Source organism: Euprymna scolopes, chromosome 33 (genome assembly GCF_053919585.1).
Source record: "Euprymna scolopes isolate OS-2025 chromosome 33, ASM5391958v1, whole genome shotgun sequence".
Classification (NCBI taxonomy): Eukaryota; Metazoa; Mollusca; class Cephalopoda; order Sepiida; family Sepiolidae; genus Euprymna; species Euprymna scolopes.
The window spans coordinates 7307568-7329636 of NC_136514.1; the positions used below are offsets into that span (position 1 = coordinate 7307568).

At 31.2% G+C, this 22069-nt stretch overlaps 1 protein-coding gene across 2 annotated transcripts in view; it reads right to left on the reverse strand.

Moving 5' to 3' along the window:
- Positions 1 to 22069, reverse strand: part of LOC145258135 (molybdenum cofactor sulfurase-like) — a 1297067-nt gene that overhangs the window by 351068 nt on the left and 923930 nt on the right. The window lies entirely within an intron of this gene.

The window sequence follows — 22069 nt, forward strand, 5'->3', positions numbered from 1 at the left end:
TCTATATCTATATATTTATATCTTTATATTTATATCTTTATATTTATATCTTTATATTTATATCTTTATATTTATATCTTTATATCTATATCTTTATATTTATATCTTTATATCTATATCTTTATATTTATATCTTTATATCTATATCTTTATATATATATCTTTATATCTATATCTTTATATTTATATCTTTATATCTATATCTTTATATTTATATCTTTATATTTATATCTTTATATCTATATCTTTATATTTATATCTTTATAATTATATCTTTATATTTATATCTTTATATTTATATCTTTATATCTATATCTTTATATTTATATCTTTATAATTATATCTTTATATTTATATCTTTATATTTATATCTTTATATCTATATCTTTATATTTATATCTTTATATCTATATCTTTATATTTATATCTTTATATTTATATCTTTATATCTATATCTTTATATTTATATCTTTATATCTATATCTTTATATTTATATCTTTATATTTATATCTTTATATTTATATCTTTATATCTATATCTTTATATCTATATCTTTATATATATATCTTTATATTTATATCTATATATTTATATCTTTATATTTATATCTTTATTTTTATATCTTTATATCTATATCTTTATATTTATATCTTTATATTTATATCTTTATATTTATATCTTTATATTTATATCTTTATATCTATATCTTTATATTTATATCTATATATCTATATCTTTATATTTATATCTTTATATTTATATGTTTATATCTATATCTTTATATCTATATCTTTATATCTATATCTTTATATCTATATCTTTATATCTATATCTTTATATTTATATCTTTATATCTATATCTTTATATATATATCTTTATATTTATATCTATATATTTATATCTTTATATTTATATCTTTATATTTATATCTTTATATTTATATCTTTATATCTATATCTTTATATCTATATCTTTATATTTATATCTTTATATTTATATCTTTATATCTATATCTTTATATCTATATCTTTATATCTATATCTTTATATTTTCAAATATTTATTCATGGTGTTTAGTTTGATTGTTTTGTAAAAGAAAAATGTTGATTTTATTTTTCACTCTACAGAACATGATTGAGTTTTGCAAAGGGAAGAGAAAAAGAAAAACATCAGCGTTTGGTGCATTTTGGTCAGGAAGCCAGTATCTTCAGACAGCCTGATTTGGTATCAGCTGATGCTCTAACAGGTATTATCATTTCGTGCCAAATTGGACCTGGTAACAATTGTAACTGAGGGGCAAATCCACATTCTAGAGAGCCCCAAAATGGGGCCTTACCACTAGATGTCTTTTAAAGTCATACACAGGACCCATTTTTATATGTGAGGTTATCTCAAAGATAATGTATATCAAGATAATCCTTAGATTATTCTTGAATTGAAAAGAACTATCACAGCAAAGATCAAGGCAGTGCCAAGAATGGAGTGTGGCAAAATTAGTGACAATATTGCACGTCATATCAAAGTAGGCTTATTATTGAATGACAAAGCAAAAACTGTTGGGTAATTGTGATTGAAAGTTTGTGGGCAAGTCAGGCATAAACTGTAATTTATTTGCATTTAAATTTAAAAATTTTTACAAGACAGAGTAATGCTGGATAATTGTTATTTTATTAGATTAGATTAAGAAATCGTTTAAAAATTTTTTTTTTTCTGGGACGTTCGGTGAAATCCATGGTAGTTATAGAAGACTGTAATTTTTTTCCTCGTTTTGTTGATGTTAAATCCAGGGGTGTGGCTCATTTTTAAATTTAACCTTACGGGGGTGGGGGTGCGAAGCTTTCAAAAGATGTGACTAACTCCTGTTTAATTTTCACAACAGCCACGTGACACACATCAGCCAGTTAATGAGATCGGGTATACAATTTTTTCTTTTCTAGAGATAATTACCGGTGGATTTTACATCACCAACAAAATGAAAGAGAGAGAGAGAGAGAGAGAGAGAGAGAGAGAGAGAGAGAGAGAGAGAGAGAGAGAGAGAGAGAGAGAGAGAGAGAAAAAGAGAAAAAAAACCGAAAATTACAAAATCTTCTTTTATGATTAAGGTGGATGCCATCAAAAGTCTCAAAAAAAAAAAAAAAAAATTGAGATTTTTCATTTAATAAAAAAATCCAGCATTGCTCGGTTTTCTAAACGTTTTTTAATTTAATCCGACGAAAAAATGATTTCAAGAGATATGAAACTAACTTCTATTTTTATTTGTTATTTTTAGATTGCAGAAAGAATTATGATTCTTGTTAGCGAATTTATGGGACGCATTTTTGGGTTGACTTTATTATATTTTTGTTGGTCAGGAGTTTTCGCTACTAACCTGCAGTTTGAATAGACGCATCTTAAGAAAAGATTGAATGGACGCATCTTAAGAATTTACACTCTTGTTTTTTCCACCCCTTCACCACTTATTATTACGGATAACCATACAATTTTTATCATTACGGATCACCATACAACTTTTGTCATTACAAGCCACCATACAACCTTTGTCATTATGGATCACCATAAAAATTTTATTATTACGGATTACCACAAAACATACTTATTATGAATCACCTACATCTTATGCCATTATGGATCACTATACAACTTTTGTCATTACAAGCCACCATACAACTTTTGTCATTATGGATCACCATAAAAATTTTATTATTACGGATCACCATAAAAAAATACTTATTATGAATCACCTACATCTTATGCTATTATGGATCACTATGCAACTTTTGTCATTACAGATCACCATAAAAAAATTATCATGGATCACCATACAACTTTCATCATTACGGGCAACCATACAAATATTGTCATTACGGATCACCATACAAATATTGTCATTACGGATCACCATACAAATATTGTTATTACGGATGACCATACAAATATTGTTATTACGGATGACCGTACAAATATTGTTATTACGGATCACCATACAAATATTGTTATTACGGATGACCGTACAAATATTGTTATTACGGATGACCATACAAATATTGTTATTACGGATGACCGTACAAATATTGTCATTACGGATCACCATACAAATATTGTTATTACGGATGACCATACAAATATTGTTATTACGGATGACCATACAAATATTGTTATTACGGATCACCATACAAATATTGTCATTACGGATCACCATACAAATATTGTTATTACGGATCACCATACAAATATTGTTATTACGGATGACCGTACAAATATTGTTATTACGGATGACCATACAAATATTGTTATTACGGATGACCATACAAATATTGTTATTACGGATGACCATACAAATATTGTTATTACGGATCACCATACAAATATTGTTATTACGGATGACCATACAAATATTGTTATTACGGATCACCATACAAATATTGTTATTACGGATCACCATACAAATATTGTTATTACGGATGACCGTACAAATATTGTTATTACGGATCACCATACAAATATTGTTATTACGGATGACCATACAAATATTGTTATTACGGATGACCATACAAATATTGTTATTACGGATGACCATACAAATATTGTTATTACGGATGACCATACAAATATTGTTATTACGGATCACCATACAAATATTGTTATTACGGATGACCATACAAATATTGTTATTACGGATCACCATACAAATATTGTTATTACGGATGACCATACAAATATTGTTATTACGGATCACCATACAAATATTGTTATTACGGATGACCATACAAATATTGTTATTACGGATCACCATACAAATATTGTTATTACGGATCACCATACAAATATTGTTATTACGGATCACCATACAAATATTGTTATTACGGATGACCGTACAAATTTGCCCATTCAAAATTCTATTGTAAATTCTGTCAACATTTATTCTCATGTTTCTTTTCGGCATTAACAGCTAAAATCTTTTGAGGTTTCTCATGGAAAAGTTCAGCACAAACTGAATTAAAGAATTGGATTTTAAATATCAAAAGTCTATTGTCATCACTCAGTGGGATTATATGTATTATTATTATGAAGGGAAGGAAAAGGAAAACATCACTTTTTTCTTGTGTCCTTTTCCTTCGTTTAACTTTGTTTTCTTCGTCTAATTTCCCGTCTAACATAATTTCTTCTAATTTTTCTAACGTCATTTGTTCTTTTTTTTCTAACGTCATTTGTTCTTTTTTTTCTAACGTCATTTGTTCTTTTTTTCTGACGTCATTTGTTCTTTTTTTTCTAACGTCATTTGTTCTTTTTTTCTAACGTCATTTGTTCTTTTTTCTAACGTCATTTGTTCTTTTTTCCTAACGTCATTTGTTCTTTTTTTTCTGACGTCATTTGTTCTTTTTTTTCGAACGTCATTTGTTCTTTTCTTTTCTAACGTCATTTGTTTTTTTTGTAACGTCATTTGTTCTTTTTTTTTCTAACGTCATTTGTTCTTTTTTTTTCTAACGTCATTTGTTCTTTTTTTTTCTAACGTCATTTGTTCTTTTTTTTTCTAACGTCATTTGTTCTTTTTTTTCTGACGTCATTTGTTCTTTTTTTCTAACGTCATTTGTTCTTTTTTTTCTAACGTTATTTGTTCTTTTTTTTCTAACGTCATTTGTTTTTTTTTTCTAACGTCATTTGTTCTTTTTTCTAACGTCATTTGTTCTTTTTTTTTCTAACGTCATTTGTTCTTTTTTTCTAACGTCATTTGTTTTTTTTTTCTAACGTCATTTGTTCTTTTTTTTCTAACGTCATTTGTTCTTTTTTTTTCTAACGTCATTTGTTCTTTTTTCTGACGTCATTTGTTCTTTTTTTTCTAACGTCATTTGTTCTTTTTTCTGACGTCATTTGTTCTTTTTTTTTCTAACGTCATTTGTTCTTTTTTTTCTAACGTCATTTGTTCTTTTTTTTCTAACGTCATTTGTTCTTTTCTTTTCTAACGTCATTTGTTCTTTTCTTTTCTAACGTCATTTGTTCTTTTCTTTTCTAACGTCATTTGTTCTTTTTTCTGACGTCATTTGTTCTTTTCTTTTCTAACGTAATTTGTTCTTTTTTTTCTAACGTCATTTGTTCTTTTTTCTGACGTCATTTGTTCTTTTTTTTTCTAACGCCATTTGTTCTTTTTTTTCTAACGTCATTTGTTCTTTTTTCTGACGTCATTTGTTCTTTTCTTTTCTAACGTCATTTGTTCTTTTCTTTTCTAACGTCATTTGTTCTTTTTTTTCTAACGTCATTTGTTCTTTTTTTTCTAACGTAATTTGTTCTTTTTTTTCTAACGTCATTTGTTTTTTTTCTGACGTCATTTGTTCTTTTTTTTCTAACGTCATTTGTTCTTTTTTTTTCTAACGTCATTTGTTCTTTTTTTCCGACGTCATTTGTTCTTTTTTTTCTAACGCCATTTGTTCTTTTTTTTTCTAACGTCATTTGTTCTTTTTTTTTCTAACGTCATTTGTTCTTTTTTTTCTGACGTCATTTGTTCTTTTTTTCTGACGTCATTTGTTCTTTTTTTTCTAACGTCATTTGTTTTTTTTCGGACGTCATTTGTTCTTTTTTTTCTGACGTCATTTGTTCTTTTCTTTTCTAACGTCATTTGTTCTTTTTTTTTCTAACGTCATTTGTTCTTTTTTCTGACGTCATTTGTTCTTTTTTTTCTGACGTCATTTGTTCTTTTCTTTTCTAACGTCATTTGTTCTTTTTTTTTCTAACGTCATTTGTTCTTTTTTTTCTAACGTAATTTGTTCTTTTTTTTCTAACGTCATTTGTTTTTTTTCTGACGTCATTTGTTCTTTTTTTTTCTAACGTCATTTGTTCTTTTTTTCCGACGTCATTTGTTCTTTTTTTTCTGACGTCATTTGTTCTTTTTTTTTTCTAACGTCATTTGTTCTTTTTTTCCGACGTCATTTGTTCTTTTTTTTCTAACGCCATTTGTTCTTTTTTTTTCTAACGTAATTTGTTCTTTTTTTTCTAACGTCATTTGTTTTTTTTCTGACGTCATTTGTTCTTTTTTTTTCTAACGTCATTTGTTCTTTTTTTTTCTAACGTCATTTGTTCTTTTTTTCCGACGTCATTTGTTCTTTTTTTTATACGCCATTTGTTCTTTTTTTTTCTAACGTCATTTGTTCTTTTTTTTTCTAACGTCATTTGTTCTTTTTTTTCTGACGTCATTTGTTCTTTTTTTCTGACGTCATTTGTTCTTTTTTTTCTAACGTCATTTGTTTTTTTTCTGACGTCATTTGTTCTTTTTTTTCTGACGTCATTTGTTCTTTTTTTTTTCTAGCGTCATTTGTTCTTTTTTTTTTCTAACGTCATTTGTTTTTTTTCTGACGTCATTTGTTTTTTTTCTGACGTCATTTGTTTTTTTTCTGACGTCATTTGTTCTTTTTTTTTTCTAACGTCATTTGTTCTTTTTTTTTTCTAACGTCATTTGTTTTTTTTCTAACGTCATTTGTTTTTTTTCTGACGTCATTTGTTCTTTTTTTTTCTAACGTCATTTGTTCTTTTTTTTTTCTAACGTCATTTGTTCTTTTTTTCCGACGTCATTTGTTCTTTTTTTTCTAACGTCATTTGTTCTTTTTTCTAACGTCATTTGTTCTTTTTTCCTAACGTCATTTGTTCTTTTTTTTCTGACGTCATTTGTTCTTTTTTTTCTAACGTCATTTGTTCTTTTCTTTTCTAACGTCATTTGTTTTTTTTGTAACGTCATTTGTTCTTTTTTTTTCTAACGTCATTTGTTCTTTTTTTTTCTAACGTCATTTGTTCTTTTTTTTTCTAACGTCATTTGTTCTTTTTTTTCTAACGTCATTTGTTCTTTTTTTTTCTAACGTTATTTGTTCTTTTTTTTTCTAACGTTATTTGTTCTTTTTTTTCTAACGTCATTTGTTCTTTTTTCTGACGTCATTTGTTCTTTTCTTTTCTAACGTAATTTGTTCTTTTTTTTCTAACGTCATTTGTTCTTTTTTCTGACGTCATTTGTTCTTTTTTTTTCTAACGCCATTTGTTCTTTTTTTTCTAACGTCATTTGTTCTTTTTTCTGACGTCATTTGTTCTTTTCTTTTCTAACGTCATTTGTTCTTTTCTTTTCTAACGTCATTTGTTCTTTTTTTTCTAACGTCATTTGTTCTTTTTTTTCTAACGTAATTTGTTCTTTTTTTTCTAACGTCATTTGTTTTTTTTCTGACGTCATTTGTTCTTTTTTTTTCTAACGTCATTTGTTCTTTTTTTTTCTAACGTTATTTGTTCTTTTTTTTCTAACGTCATTTGTTTTTTTTTTCTAACGTCATTTGTTCTTTTTTCTAACGTCATTTGTTCTTTTTTTTTCTAACGTCATTTGTTCTTTTTTTCTAACGTCATTTGTTTTTTTTTTCTAACGTCATTTGTTCTTTTTTTCTAACGTCATTTGTTCTTTTTTTTTCTAACGTCATTTGTTCTTTTTTCTGACGTCATTTGTTCTTTTTTTTCTAACGTCATTTGTTCTTTTTTCTGACGTCATTTGTTCTTTTTTTTTCTAACGTCATTTGTTCTTTTTTTTCTAACGTCATTTGTTCTTTTTTTTCTAACGTCATTTGTTCTTTTCTTTTCTAACGTCATTTGTTCTTTTCTTTTCTAACGTCATTTGTTCTTTTCTTTTCTAACGTCATTTGTTCTTTTTTCTGACGTCATTTGTTCTTTTCTTTTCTAACGTAATTTGTTCTTTTTTTTCTAACGTCATTTGTTCTTTTTTCTGACGTCATTTGTTCTTTTTTTTTCTAACGCCATTTGTTCTTTTTTTTCTAACGTCATTTGTTCTTTTTTCTGACGTCATTTGTTCTTTTCTTTTCTAACGTCATTTGTTCTTTTCTTTTCTAACGTCATTTGTTCTTTTTTTTCTAACGTCATTTGTTCTTTTTTTTCTAACGTAATTTGTTCTTTTTTTTCTAACGTCATTTGTTTTTTTTCTGACGTCATTTGTTCTTTTTTTTTCTAACGTCATTTGTTCTTTTTTTTTCTAACGTCATTTGTTCTTTTTTTCCGACGTCATTTGTTCTTTTTTTTCTAACGCCATTTGTTCTTTTTTTTTCTAACGTCATTTGTTCTTTTTTTTTCTAACGTCATTTGTTCTTTTTTTTCTGACGTCATTTGTTCTTTTTTTCTGACGTCATTTGTTCTTTTTTTTTCTAACGTCATTTGTTTTTTTTCGGACGTCATTTGTTCTTTTTTTTTCTGACGTCATTTGTTCTTTTCTTTTCTAACGTCATTTGTTCTTTTTTTTCTAACGTCATTTGTTCTTTTTTCTGACGTCATTTGTTCTTTTTTTTCTGACGTCATTTGTTCTTTTCTTTTCTAACGTCATTTGTTCTTTTTTTTCTAACGTCATTTGTTCTTTTTTTTCTAACGTAATTTGTTCTTTTTTTTCTAACGTCATTTGTTTTTTTTTCTGACGTCATTTGTTCTTTTTTTTTCTAACGTCATTTGTTATTTTTTTCCGACGTCATTTGTTCTTTTTTTTCTGACGTCATTTGTTCTTTTTTTTTTCTAACGTCATTTGTTCTTTTTTTCCGACGTCATTTGTTCTTTTTTTTCTAACGCCATTTGTTCTTTTTTTTCTAACGTAATTTGTTCTTTTTTTTCTAACGTCATTTGTTTTTTTTCTGACGTCATTTGTTCTTTTTTTTTCTAACGTCATTTGTTCTTTTTTTTTCTAACGTCATTTGTTCTTTTTTTCCGACGTCATTTGTTCTTTTTTTTATACGCCATTTGTTCTTTTTTTTTCTAACGTCATTTGTTCTTTTTTTTTCTAACGTCATTTGTTCTTTTTTTTCTGACGTCATTTGTTCTTTTTTTCTGACGTCATTTGTTCTTTTTTTTCTAACGTCATTTGTTTTTTTTCTGACGTCATTTGTTCTTTTTTTTCTGACGTCATTTGTTCTTTTTTTTTCTAGCGTCATTTGTTCTTTTTTTTTTCTAACGTCATTTGTTTTTTTTCTGACGTCATTTGTTTTTTTTCTGACGTCATTTGTTTTTTTTCTGACGTCATTTGTTCTTTTTTTTTTCTAACGTCATTTGTTCTTTTTTTTTTCTAACGTCATTTGTTTTTTTTCTAACGTCATTTGTTTTTTTTCTGACGTCATTTGTTCTTTTTTTTTCTTACGTCATTTGTTCTTTTTTTTTTCTAACGTCATTTGTTCTTTTTTTCCGACGTCATTTGTTCTTTTTTTTCTAACGCCATTTGTTCTTTTTTTTTCTAACGTCATTTGTTCTTTTTTTTTCTGATGTCATTTGTTCTTGTTCTAACACCGTTTCTTCTTCTTCTTCTCCTTGTTTTGTTGTTCTTTCTTTCTTTCTAACGTCATTTCTTTTAACATATTTTATTCTATTACTTATTAATCATGATCTTTTTCGCTTTAAACACTTTCTCCTACTTGTTATTACAGATAGTATTCAGCATAGACCTTTTTCTGGGTACCCCCCTTTCTCTCTCTCTCTCTCTCTCTCTCTCTATATATATATATATATATATATATATATATATATATATATATATACCGATATTTCCTTGCTGTTGTCTTAATTTATATATATATATAGTTATATATATATATATATATATATATATATATATATATATATATATATATATAGTTATAAAATATATATGGCGATTAAGCTATACTGAATATTCCGCGTTTCATCCACTCTAGAACTGTTCAGGCTTATACATACATACATACATACATATATATATATATATATATATATATATATATATATATATATATATATATATTTAAGCTTTTATATAGTTTATAATTAGTTTTTTTTAAAAGGTCCTGTAATAGGTATATCATTTCATTATTTTCAGCTAAAATAAGAATGTCGTACACATATAACGTACATATATAGGGGGCTTTATATTATTTATAAATATTTTGTTGGAATTTTTAATCGACCAATATTTTTAATCGATTTTTCATCGACTCTATATATTTTAACTTATCATCACCTAACGACGTTTACTGTATATTTTAGTTTTCCCTTTTAATTCTCATTTTCGCTCCTTCGCTCTTTTACTTCAACACCTGAAGATGATTCGTGGACGAATCGAAAGCGCTCGTGACAGCAATAATTATGGAACTTTTATTAATATTTTTTTATTTCAATATAAAAAAGATTATACGGAAAATCGAAAAATTAAAAAAAAGAATCATAAAGCAAAGGTATCTCCGTTGCATTTAATAATATTTGCTTGAATATATATATATATATATATATATATATATATATATATATATATATATATATATATATATATATATATATATATATATATATATATATATATAAATGAAATTGCCGGTGTGTGTAAATTTCCCTACCAAACTACTCTGTCAATTTTCAGTCTACAGACTCGAGATTTGACCTAATAGATATTGAGATTTGAGAAAATCTTTTTAACCGGTTTTCGGACAGAAATTTTGCTGTCAAGAGGTCAAAGTTCAATGACCTTTGAAAACTCTACCAAACTCCTCTGCCAATTTTGAGTCTAAACACTTGAAATTTTAGATGTAGGTTTCTGGGACATGGATTAAACTTTTTCATTTGATTTTATCCCAAAAATATAAATGTTAAGGGGTTAAAATTGAGGTGGAAGTTTAAAAAGAAATTGACCTCTGCGGTCTCTACCAAATTACTCAGTCAATTTTGGGTCTAAATACTTAAAATTATACATAAAGTGCACTCAGACATAGGGCAAGCTTTTTAACCGGTTTTTCACCGAAAATTTGGCTGCCAAAGGGTCAAATATTTGATCTTTGTGGTCTCTAGCAAACTATTCAGCCAATTTTGGGTTTAAACATTTGAAAATTTATATAAAGGGTATTCATACATGCAGCAAGCTTTTTAATCAGTTTTTGGGCGAAAATTTGGCTGCCGAGGTCAATGTTGAAAGAGTTGACCTTTGCAGACTCTATCAAACTCCTTCGCCAATTTTGGGTCTAAACACTTGAAATTTTAGATGTAGGTTACCTGGGCTTGAGTTAAACTCTTATTATATATATACATATGCACGTGAAGTTATTAACAGTACATAGGTCCCGAGCAAAGCCTGGCTGAACTGCTAGTATATCTATCTATCTATCTATCTATCTATCTATCTATCTATCTATCTATATATATATATATATATATATATATATAGAGAGAGAGAGAGAGAGAGAGAGAGATAGATAGATAGGTATATAGATAGATAGATATATAAATATAAATTAAAACAACAGCAAAGAAATATCAATATGAGTAAAGGTAAAAAATAAATAATTCTGTATTAATCATAATACACTCGCACACAAGATTCGTAAAATGCTCCAAATTCATACTAGAATTGCTCATATGGATTTATAAATAACCTAATGGTTAAGACTGTAAACAATCACTTCGAAGTGACAGGTTCAACTCATTGGCGATAATAACTAATAAAACAATAGTGCAAGATATGGTAAAAAAATGTACAATAAATAACTGTTACCAAACGCAATAAAGTGTACTCTTCTACCTACCTGTATACTTTTAATCTCCTGAAAATGTTTAAAAGTTTTTTTAAAAAGATTTAATAAATTCCTGTGTTTTGTATACAGTAACAATCCAACATGGTCGGCCTATACGTGTGCTTGTTAGTGTTTCATTTTTGAAATCTTACCACTAACTCCAAGTCCGACTGGCACCCCCAGACTTAGGATTAGTAATAGGGTAAACCTTCCTTTTTACTATGTTTTAAGCCTGTAACTAGAGAACGTCTCCAAACAAAACTGACTAGCATTTATATTTACTGGTGCTTGGCTAAGTAAAAGCGATAATAACATATTCAAAGATACTAAACCTTACCATAAGTTCCAACATTTCAAAAATATGCAAATTTATAAAAAAATAAATTTTCTTGCGTTTGGTGAAAGTTATTTGTTATATATTTGGTTTGTTTACTAAGAATAACACTTCTACAAGGTTATGGTTGGCAAAATGAGAACAATCTACCTCCATGGATTAAAAAAGTAGGGTTAAGTTCGGAATTATGTCCATGCTTCTAAATTCGAAAAGATGTACCCAAAGTAGGTTGGAGATAGGACTTTACCTGCTCCACTAGTTTGGGAGCGGATTTTGATTTAAAAAAAAAAAAAAAAAAAAAAAAAAACGAACTGCCCATTTTTTTTGCTCCATCTTGACCTTTTCAACCTGCTCAAAATTAAAACCCGTTTCCCACATTATTATTATGGCACTTGTGGAGAAGACACGCTCCCAGTTCCGGACCCGCATTGAGACGATGATTGAGGCTGAAGGCAGCAATATTATATAGATGTCAGGTCTACTACATAATCAAGGTACATGAATTGATTTTTTCAATAAAAGTTTTAAAATAAATATGTGGTGTTGGTTTCTTTAGGGAGACAACTTTTATCGTTCCACCCTGTAGTCATACAGACCATCATCAAAGATTTTTCTTTGGGAACAACTTGTGGCGTTCCCTGGAGTCTGAGTGACAACAAGTCTCCCCAGATTTCCTGTGCTCTTCACTTCTTTCGATAACCTTTGCAGATGAATTTGCATTATTGCAACGCTTATCATTGATTTCTTGTTGGCAGCGACTGTTGGCTTCCTCAAGGTCCCAGTCCTCTTTACACTCATCCAGCGGAAGTCTGGCTAGTGCTTTCTCTTCTGGGTTATTTCATCCTCCTTGATCCTCCTCATTTATTTGGCGTGATTCCAGTTTATTGTGATAAAAAGAAAACGGGGAGAGGGCATGGGGGGGGGTTAACTTATAATTATACAGTTTGTTATTATTATTATTAGTAGTATTATTATTATTATTATTAGTAGTAGTAGTAGTAGTAATACCTGTTTACATGCCTCCCCACGGGGTCGTTTTTTTAACGTGGAGAAAGGTACAAAAATAAAAAAAAATTGTCTCAGTCGTGAAGGACTGCTCCTCCACCGAAAGAGAACAAGAAATGGAAGTGCAGCATCTGAAGAACATATACTACACTTTGATCTTGTCCAAAAGGCCAAGTTGTAGTAGTTACAGCATAATCACGTTGGCACACCGGTTCCCGTCAGATTACCGAAATTAGACAACGTTAAGCCTGGTCAGTACTAAAAAGGTGACCATTTGAGACTTCCAGGTGCTTTATGTGCTCTCTGCTTATCTCGGCATTGTTTCGTCCTAGACTTCTCCTTGTCACTTGACTCAAGCACTGCTTGAGTCAAGCAGTGCCGATTCAGGAGATTTGTGGTTGGGATTGCGCAACCTTTGCCCCATAATTACAGGCGCAGCTATCTTTATAGGGGGTATCTATTGTCGCTTGAAACTAATCGGAGGGTTCGAGTAGTAGGTCTAAATTCTTCTTTTGTGGTGCGCGGTGCGTCTATACAGAAAGAGCGAAAGCGAAAATCGAAATATCGACTTTCAAGTAAAACAAATGGTGCCTACGTAACTGTCATGTCGCAAATAGTAACATATTCAAAAATTACAAAAAATGATAGTGTATAAAAATAATTATTAATAAAAAAAGAAAAAAAGGGAAATTGAGCGAAATCGCTACATTTTGTTTACTAATAAGAGACAGGGGAGATAATTAAGTTCTGTTGATTACATCACGCGACGTGACGTAATTAAAAATGTTGGACGAATTTCTTTATCGAAAACTGTTTTTCATTAATAATTATTTTTTTTTCGCTTCATCGTTTTCCGTAATTTTTGGATATGTTACTCGGTGCGACATGCCAATTACGTGGGCACCATTTGTTTGATTTAAAATTCAATATTTTGATTTTTTTTTTATTTCTCTCTAACAATATGGAAGAAGCACCACCTTTGTTATTCGTTTGTAAATTCTTCTTCTTCTTCTTCTTCTTCTTCTTCTTCTTCTTCTTCTTCTTCTTCTTCTTCTTCTTCTTCAATGCCCTTTTCTTTTTTGTTTTTCCTTCTCTCCCGCTCCACTCTGTCGCCTCTTCCCCTCCCAACTCACAAAATCCCGTTTTACCATTCCTGTCCCTTTCTATGTTTACTACATGCATACAACTCGAGGGAATTGGTTGTAGCTCTCTCTCCCCCTCTTCTTCTCTCCCCCTCTTCTTCTCTCCCCTCTCCTCTCCCTCTCTTTTTCCTTGTCTTGCTTAACTGTCATACAAGTTTGCACATTTTTTTTTCAAGCAATTCTTTGCAGATGACGGTTATTTCCCTGGAGGGAAAACATTTTTGAACGACCATTCTTTTCTATCCGTTGTTCGTTTCATTATAAGTATTATTCTATGAAGTAGAAGAAAAAAATACGCCTTTTCTCCTTTGTATCTTCCTGGCGATCACTTGTATGGCCTGAATCTTATTGTTAATTTCCTGTTGCTATTTGAGATCAACTTTTGATAAAGACTAAACAAATACAGAAAACAATGGACATAGAAAACACACACAAAAAAGACCCAAAAAACTACACTCCTTTGTTCTCTTTCTTTCTACCATACAAATTCATCTAACGAAATTTTAAAATCGGACCTATATAGAATTTAAGCTGACATATTAATCTTTGATTCGGACTAGCATATTCCCATTTGTTATTGTTGTATTATGTTATTGGCATAACATATAAAGTTATCTAACAAGATTTTAAAGTATGACCTGTATAGCATTTAAGCTGACGTAATAATCTTTAGTTCGGACAAGCCATTTCCATTTGTTATTTTTGTATCATGTTATTGGCATGATATATAAAATTATTTAGTGAGATTTTAAAACTTGAACCTATGCAGCATTTAATCTGACATAGAAAACTTTGATTCTGACTAGCCACTTTCCATTTGCTATTACTGTACCATGTGTGACTGCATGACAGAAAACTCTGCATCTAAAGAATTTAATCGAATAAATATCAACAAGTGAAATAATTAATAAGAAATATTGAATTGGTTAAAGTCCCAAACATTGACAATATTAATTGCGAACATTTGAGAATGGTTAATGAGCTGCTTATCATCTCATAGTAAACAAACATTAACATTAAATAAAGTCGTTATAGCAAGTTGAACCGTACATTGATGTATCATATTTGTTCTTCTTTAACATATAAAATTATGTGAAGTTACTCGTATATCGGCATGATGTTGGTTCTTCCTAACAATTGCTAATTAGTTAGGACTTCTACCCAGTCATGGCTGATGGACCAAGAGCATGCTACCCCGTGAATTAAATATTGGGTTCTATTCAAAATTCCGTACAGATTCTCGAGTTTGACAGAAAAATTCCCGAGTCTAACAAAAACATTCCCAAATTCAGCAAGACACAGCTGTTAAATAGTCGTGTGTGCATGTATATCGAACCGTATCTCAGTGTGTGTGTATATATATATATATATATATATATATATATATATATATATTTCAGGGTGTTTATATCGTGTGTACATCGAGACTGTATATCGGGATGTTGACAGATGACCAGATGACCAGATGACGGGGATACATTCATAACAAGGGGGAGACATTTATAACAAGGAGGAGATGTATATAACGGGAATGACATTTACATCGAAGCTGTGAGATACTTCTTTATGATGATGGAGACACATAATACTTGGTAGGGAGTTGTACAAAGTTCATTTAAGGGAGTTACATTTAAGATGATAGACAAAGCATATTTACCTTTCAGTTGACGACGGCAAACACAAGTTTACGAATATAAATGATGTTCTTTATTCTTCATCCGGATGATTGATGAATCAGGAATTCAAGCTTTTACGATTACATGGTCTTATCTTCCCCCCTTCGCCTCCAAGGGGCGTCAGCTCTTAGTCTGACTCTGACTAAGTCGCTCTCTGACTCTGTACCCCTGTGTTTCCTTACCTTCGAACCCTGCCTCAATGCATTGGGAATTCTCTTTCTTTATGACGTCAAAGGTGTGCCTAATCATGTGATCCATTCAAGTGGATTCCACATATGTCAAAACACACTTTTGGCGAACAAAGAAATTCCTAAATTAAATTGTTCGATAACTAACTTATTTGTTTATCATTGTTTCTAACTTGCATTGTTCATACATACTCTGACATAATTATTATTTCGTTATTTCTAAGAAAAAGGTAAATAGTTCTACATTTCTACGATTTGCAATATGCAATCGCTTTTAACTTTTGAATGCCGAGTTCAAACCTAACCTTTTCCTTTTAACAAATATTATTTTCAATTTAAACTGCATTGTGTCTTCAATTACTGGGGTCTGTCCCCTTCTAGGTAACACAGCTAAAGAAGGTCGGGGTTTGTACCGACCGAAACGATGTAAAAATAACATAATAAGATGAAAAACGTTGTTCAAAGAATTCAAATAATACGAGGAAGTGTTGATGTTTGCTTGCATTTGTTTTATTTCAAAATCAGGAGTGTATGGTATGGACACGAGCAAACAGGCAGTGATGGGTGGCACAGTAAAGCCGATACTTACCTCTTTCTCATCATGAGAGGATGTGATACAAGGTCGGAAGGTGGGAAAATGAGTCAGTGCTCCAAAAGAAGGAGCACTTCAGTCCTGCAAAAATATACCTGAGCAACCCCGTCGGCATTCTCTGGTGAGGGCGCCTTAGGCAACAAGCGATAAACTTGCTCCTTCCAAGAACCAGGAGACAAGGCTTGGGAGGGTGGAACTCCCAGGGCTTCACAGACCATTTTGGATCAGTTCGACAGCAAGTCTCTCTCAGACTGATTGTCGAGGTTGTTTACTGCGAAGTTAACTGACCACAGTAAGGTCAGTCATCTTTGGTGCCAGTTTAGATGCTTAATATCTGCTGATGAATGATGCTGGACAGTTCCATCTAATCTGGCTAGGATACAATTCGGGGATTTTGTAAAAAATGGCTTTCTTCTTTCCTATCTTACCATACATCAATTGAAATTTTATTTGAGAATAATCTTTAGTAAAGACTAAGAAAATATGGGGTACTTATGCAGAAAATGAACCGTGTTATCGGTAGCAGGTTATGTAAATGGTGGAAGGTATTAAATGGAAACTTTGATTTTTTTTTGAAAATGTTATTTTGTAAGTTGTTTTCCAATCCTCTCCAAACTTTACAACAAATGCCTCAATGAATCTTGCTTTCCTGCCTGCTGGAAAACTGCTTCTGTGGTGCCAGTTTTCAAGAATTCTGGCGAAAGAACTGACCCAGCAAATTACCGCTCCATTAGCCTCCTCCCACTTTTTGCTAAAATGTTTGAGTCCATAATTAACCAAGATCTAGTCCATTAACTTACAGATGCTAAACTTCTTACCGACCAACAACAGACATTCTTACCGTAATCTCCAAGCGTATATACTATTCACTTGACAAAGCAGGGGAGGGTAGAGCAGTAGCTCTAGATATATCTAAGGCTTTTGACAGGGTATAGCATGAAGGTCTTCTCAGGAGAATCAGATCATATGGTATCACTGGAAGAATACTTAACATAATTAAATCCTTCTTAGATAAGAGGATAATCCATGTTGTCCTCGATGGTCGTACATCTAAACAATATGATATAAATGCGGCAGTGCCTCAGGGGTATATCCTTGGACCTCTATTGTTCCTAATATTCATAAATGACCTCCCTGACAAAATTGCCTGTGAGATGGGTATATTTGCTGATGACACCACGCTCTATATCAAACACGACAGGAAAACAAATGAACATATATCTAAATAAATGGCAGAAACACTAGAGGATGACCTCCGATCTGTAGTGGAATGGGGACAAAAATGGATGGTCACATTCAATGCTGCCAAGACTAAACTTGTTTCCTTCAATAACTACAAGAAACCTTCTCTACCACCTATAGCAATGGCCAAAGAGTCTTTATCTGAAAGCATATCTTTTAAACTCCTCGGCCTAACGTTCACAAAAAAACATGAGTTGGAACAATAATATTGAGAGTATTGCCAAGACCGCTGCAAAAAAGGTAGGTTCTCTCTACCGTGCTAGAAAGCTACTAATGCCTGAAAGTATCCTGTACCTCTATAAGGCCACCATTCGCCCATCTATGGAATATTGTTGTCAAATTTGGGCCGCTGCATCTGCTACTAGTCTCTCACTCCTAGACAAGGTTCAAAAGAGAGTCGCCAACCTAATAGGTCCTGAACTATCATCCAAGCTTCAGCCTCTGTCCCATCGACGTAATGTAGCCTTTTTCTGCCTGTTCTACAAGTATTTTAACAGTGTATGTTGTACTCCCTCTACGTAAATACCCCCGACAAACCCGACAAGCAGTACAATCCCACCCCTCCACAGTAGAGATCCCTAGATGTAAGAGAGCCTTCTACTCCAGTAGTTTCTTCCTCTAGAACCGCTAGACTTTGGAACTCCCTGCCAGGTTCCTGCTTCCCCAACTGTACTGACATGCGGATGTTCAAGTGTAACGTGAACCGACATCTTGCTGCCCAACTCCCCACATAGTACTCCTGTAGCCCTAATAGTAGCCCCTACATCAAAGTGGCAATGTGCCTTGTTTGAGGTAAAAATGTAATAAAAAAAAAAAAAACGCTGTTCACTACTTTTTTGTGAAAACTCTGGCTGATCTTTTTTGTGTGTGAAAATACTGGCTAATGTTTTTTTTTGTGTTTTTTTGTTCGAAAATGCTAGCCAATATTTAAAATGCGTGTAAACAGTTAAAAATTAAGGAAAAGTATTGATCATAGAAGAAAATAGTCATCGTATGGTAATTTCAATGCAAACAATTCTGTTACTGTTAGGTTTTTTCTATTAGTGTTAGGGTTGGGTTGCTTTTCTGTTAGTGTTAGGGTTAGCTTTATTTGTGTTAGGGTTAGCCTTTTTTTCTGTTGATATTAAAGTTAGGTTGTTTTTCTGTTATTGTAAGGGTTAGTTTTTTGCGTTAGGACTAGTCTTGTTTCTGTTAGTGTTAAGGTTAGGTTGCTTTTTGCTAGATTAGGATTAGGTCGTCTTGGCATTTGGTATTTCTACACCTTAAAGCAATTTTGTCATTTATCTATTTCAGCACGATCTGTATTCTGCATAAAGACTAAATATGGAAAACCCTTTAATACAAAAAAAAAAAAAATGGGATCACGAACAAAATTCACAATTTTTTTATAATCCGAAACATATTTGGTACAAATGAACTTTAGCCTCATTTGTCCTGATACATTGTTCCAGGTACATTGTAGTGATGGGACGATTCCAATATTTTTCCCGATTCCGATACAATTACAGATTCCGTGCTAAATTCCTGATACGGATACAATTACCGATTCCGATCCGGATTCTTTATAAATCTCTAATTATTTAACTATAAGATTGTTATTTTCCCCTAATTTTCGTAAAAACACATGTTAAATATGCAGATATTTTCGTAAACGTCAAAATACATTTGTGGAGGATTGCCTATTCATTTTAGCTTTACTGCTAATTTAAAATCAATAAATGTTTATTATTTTATCATTATTACCAGCAATGGAAGATTTTGCTTTAAACAAAATCAAATAAAAAAAAAGACAATTAAAAGAATCGTTTTGGCATCGGAAAGTAGGCATCAATTTTTTCCGTTTTCGATACTGATTTTTCTGATTTCAATTAATCGTCGCAACACTAGTACATTGTACCACATTCATCTTATTAGGTTGAGCCAGCTTCTTTCTTTGGGAGAAGTTTCTTCAGAAGTAAATTTACAAACTATTCCCAACCTGTGGAACACTGTTCCGTTTTCCTGCTTTCCAACCGACTACAATATGTCGGTTTTCAAGTCTAACGTGAACAAATTTTTGATGAGTCATAATCCAATTTACCAAATTTCCACTACTAACGATGACCACAATATGTTCTCCTTGATCACTGTACACGCATTAACCCTTATCCTCGAGTGGCCTCCGGGCCTTGATAAGTGGTGACACCTTTGTAAAAAAAAAAGAAAAAAATAGCTGCATGTATATCTCGATCAATAGAAACAACAACGTTGTTTTTCGCATGGAGATCTTGCTGTTGTCTCACATACAATTCTTGGGATTTTCAAATAGTTACCCATCTAGTACTGATCAGACTTAATGTTGCTTAACTTCACTAATCTAACACGAACCAGTGTGTCAGCATGATCATGCCTGACTTGTCCAACAAGCTTAAGTCAAATTGTCCAACACTCTTGTTTTATGCTTGCTCCAATGATAAATACACGTGAATCTAACACATAAGATTGTGAATAACTGTGACAGTCCCTCTCTCTTAGCACAGCTATTATTTGAACAATTTATCCATTACCTGCCTGCCGTGACTTCATATACTCTGATCGGGGGGGGGGGGTAAGTGGGTACTCAACTTTGCTCAAGGATCTCCGACTGACTGGCGGAGGGAAGAAGGTATCTTACTACCTCTGTTAGTGGAAGTTCTACCCTGCTACCCTGTACAAGGTCTTCTAAAATATTTTCAATTCTTCTTCTTATTAATTTGATATGAATGTTTGGTTAATATTACTTTGTATTGTTGGATATTTGGCTGGTGACCTCGGGAAGAGAGGCATTTGATGGGTTGCACACATGCAAATTGATCCATTTGTGGAATGCGGGACTTTCCACCATTGTTAATTGAAATGCATAATTTGACCAGAAATATATGAGAGGATATCGGTTAAAGGATTTGAAATAAAAGACAATGGGAAATATTAAACATCACAGGGGAAAGAATATTTATATAAATCGACACAACAGAAAGCAGGAAGTCAATCACAGAGTGGGTCAAGCTGACACATTCTTAACCATCAAACAGCCACACCACCCCACACACCTTCACTGATGTGAAACACCCATCATATAACTGTAAATCCAAAACTGTTGTCGGTGTGAAATGAAACAAAATATTACTTTATAGATCAGCTGCATTGTGTTTAATCGCTGTCAGTGTGTATACATCGTACACCAGTGAGAAAAGTAGATTTATAAATTATATAGGCTGAAAAGCACATTTGAACGACCGGCCACAGCTAATATATAACAGTATTATCTCAATAACAGTTGAAGATACACTAGTCAAATGCTGTTTATATTTCTTTAAAAAAATAATTTCAGGATATTTCATTTTGATTTATTTATCAGGTTTTGGTCTATTAGGTAAGTAATCGCATTAAGTAATAAATGTAGGCTAAACAGCGGTAAAACAAAGATTGTTGGACATTCATGATTAAAACTTGGTGGACAAGTAAGGCACATGTGGTTGAATTGTAAAAAGGATTGTGAACTTTTAGGGCGTCACTGTGCATAATGAGTGAATTGAATTGTATTTATTTTATTCGTTTTGGGTGGAGTCATTGGATTTGCTTCACATAACGAGGTTGATTGAGTGCCATAAAATCAATTTGACGTTTGTACTGCTTTGCTGATTGCCTCGAAGTCACGCTTGGTGGTGGAATGCCATTGATGTCAGCAAGCTGCCATGGAATTCAACTCATCTGCTTTTACTCACTCTAAGCATTGCTTTTCGGAAAATATGTTCAATTATCTACATCTGAAATTGCACATGTTTTTTTGTATTATTTGGATTGTTTTGGCTATTATTCTCATCTTGGTTGTTTTTTCCACACTTTCGGCCAATGTAACCTTCGACCGTCTTCAGGTGCATTTCACACTAGATGTTAATGATGAATGGGGAAAATGTTTGGTTCTTTTGTTTTCCCAACGAATATAGCCCTTGGAAATTCTAAACGAAAATAGCGCCAAGTATATTACGTTTTTTTTTGTATATATATATATATATATATATATATATATATATATATATATATATATATTTATATATTTATATATATATATATTGGTGTTTTTGTTTGCATATTTATTGAAAAAAAGGAAATAGACTTGGCGCTATTTGCTTTTTGAATTTTCAACGGCAATGTTCGTTGGGAAACAAAAAAAAAAAAAAAAAAATCTAAATATTTTTCACCATTTAGGTGAATGCACCTTTACATTGGATGTAACGTTGTGAAAAAACCCTAAAAACAAACAAACAAACAAACAAAAAACAAGATGAGGACAATAGTCCAAACAATCCAAATAATACAAAAAATAATTA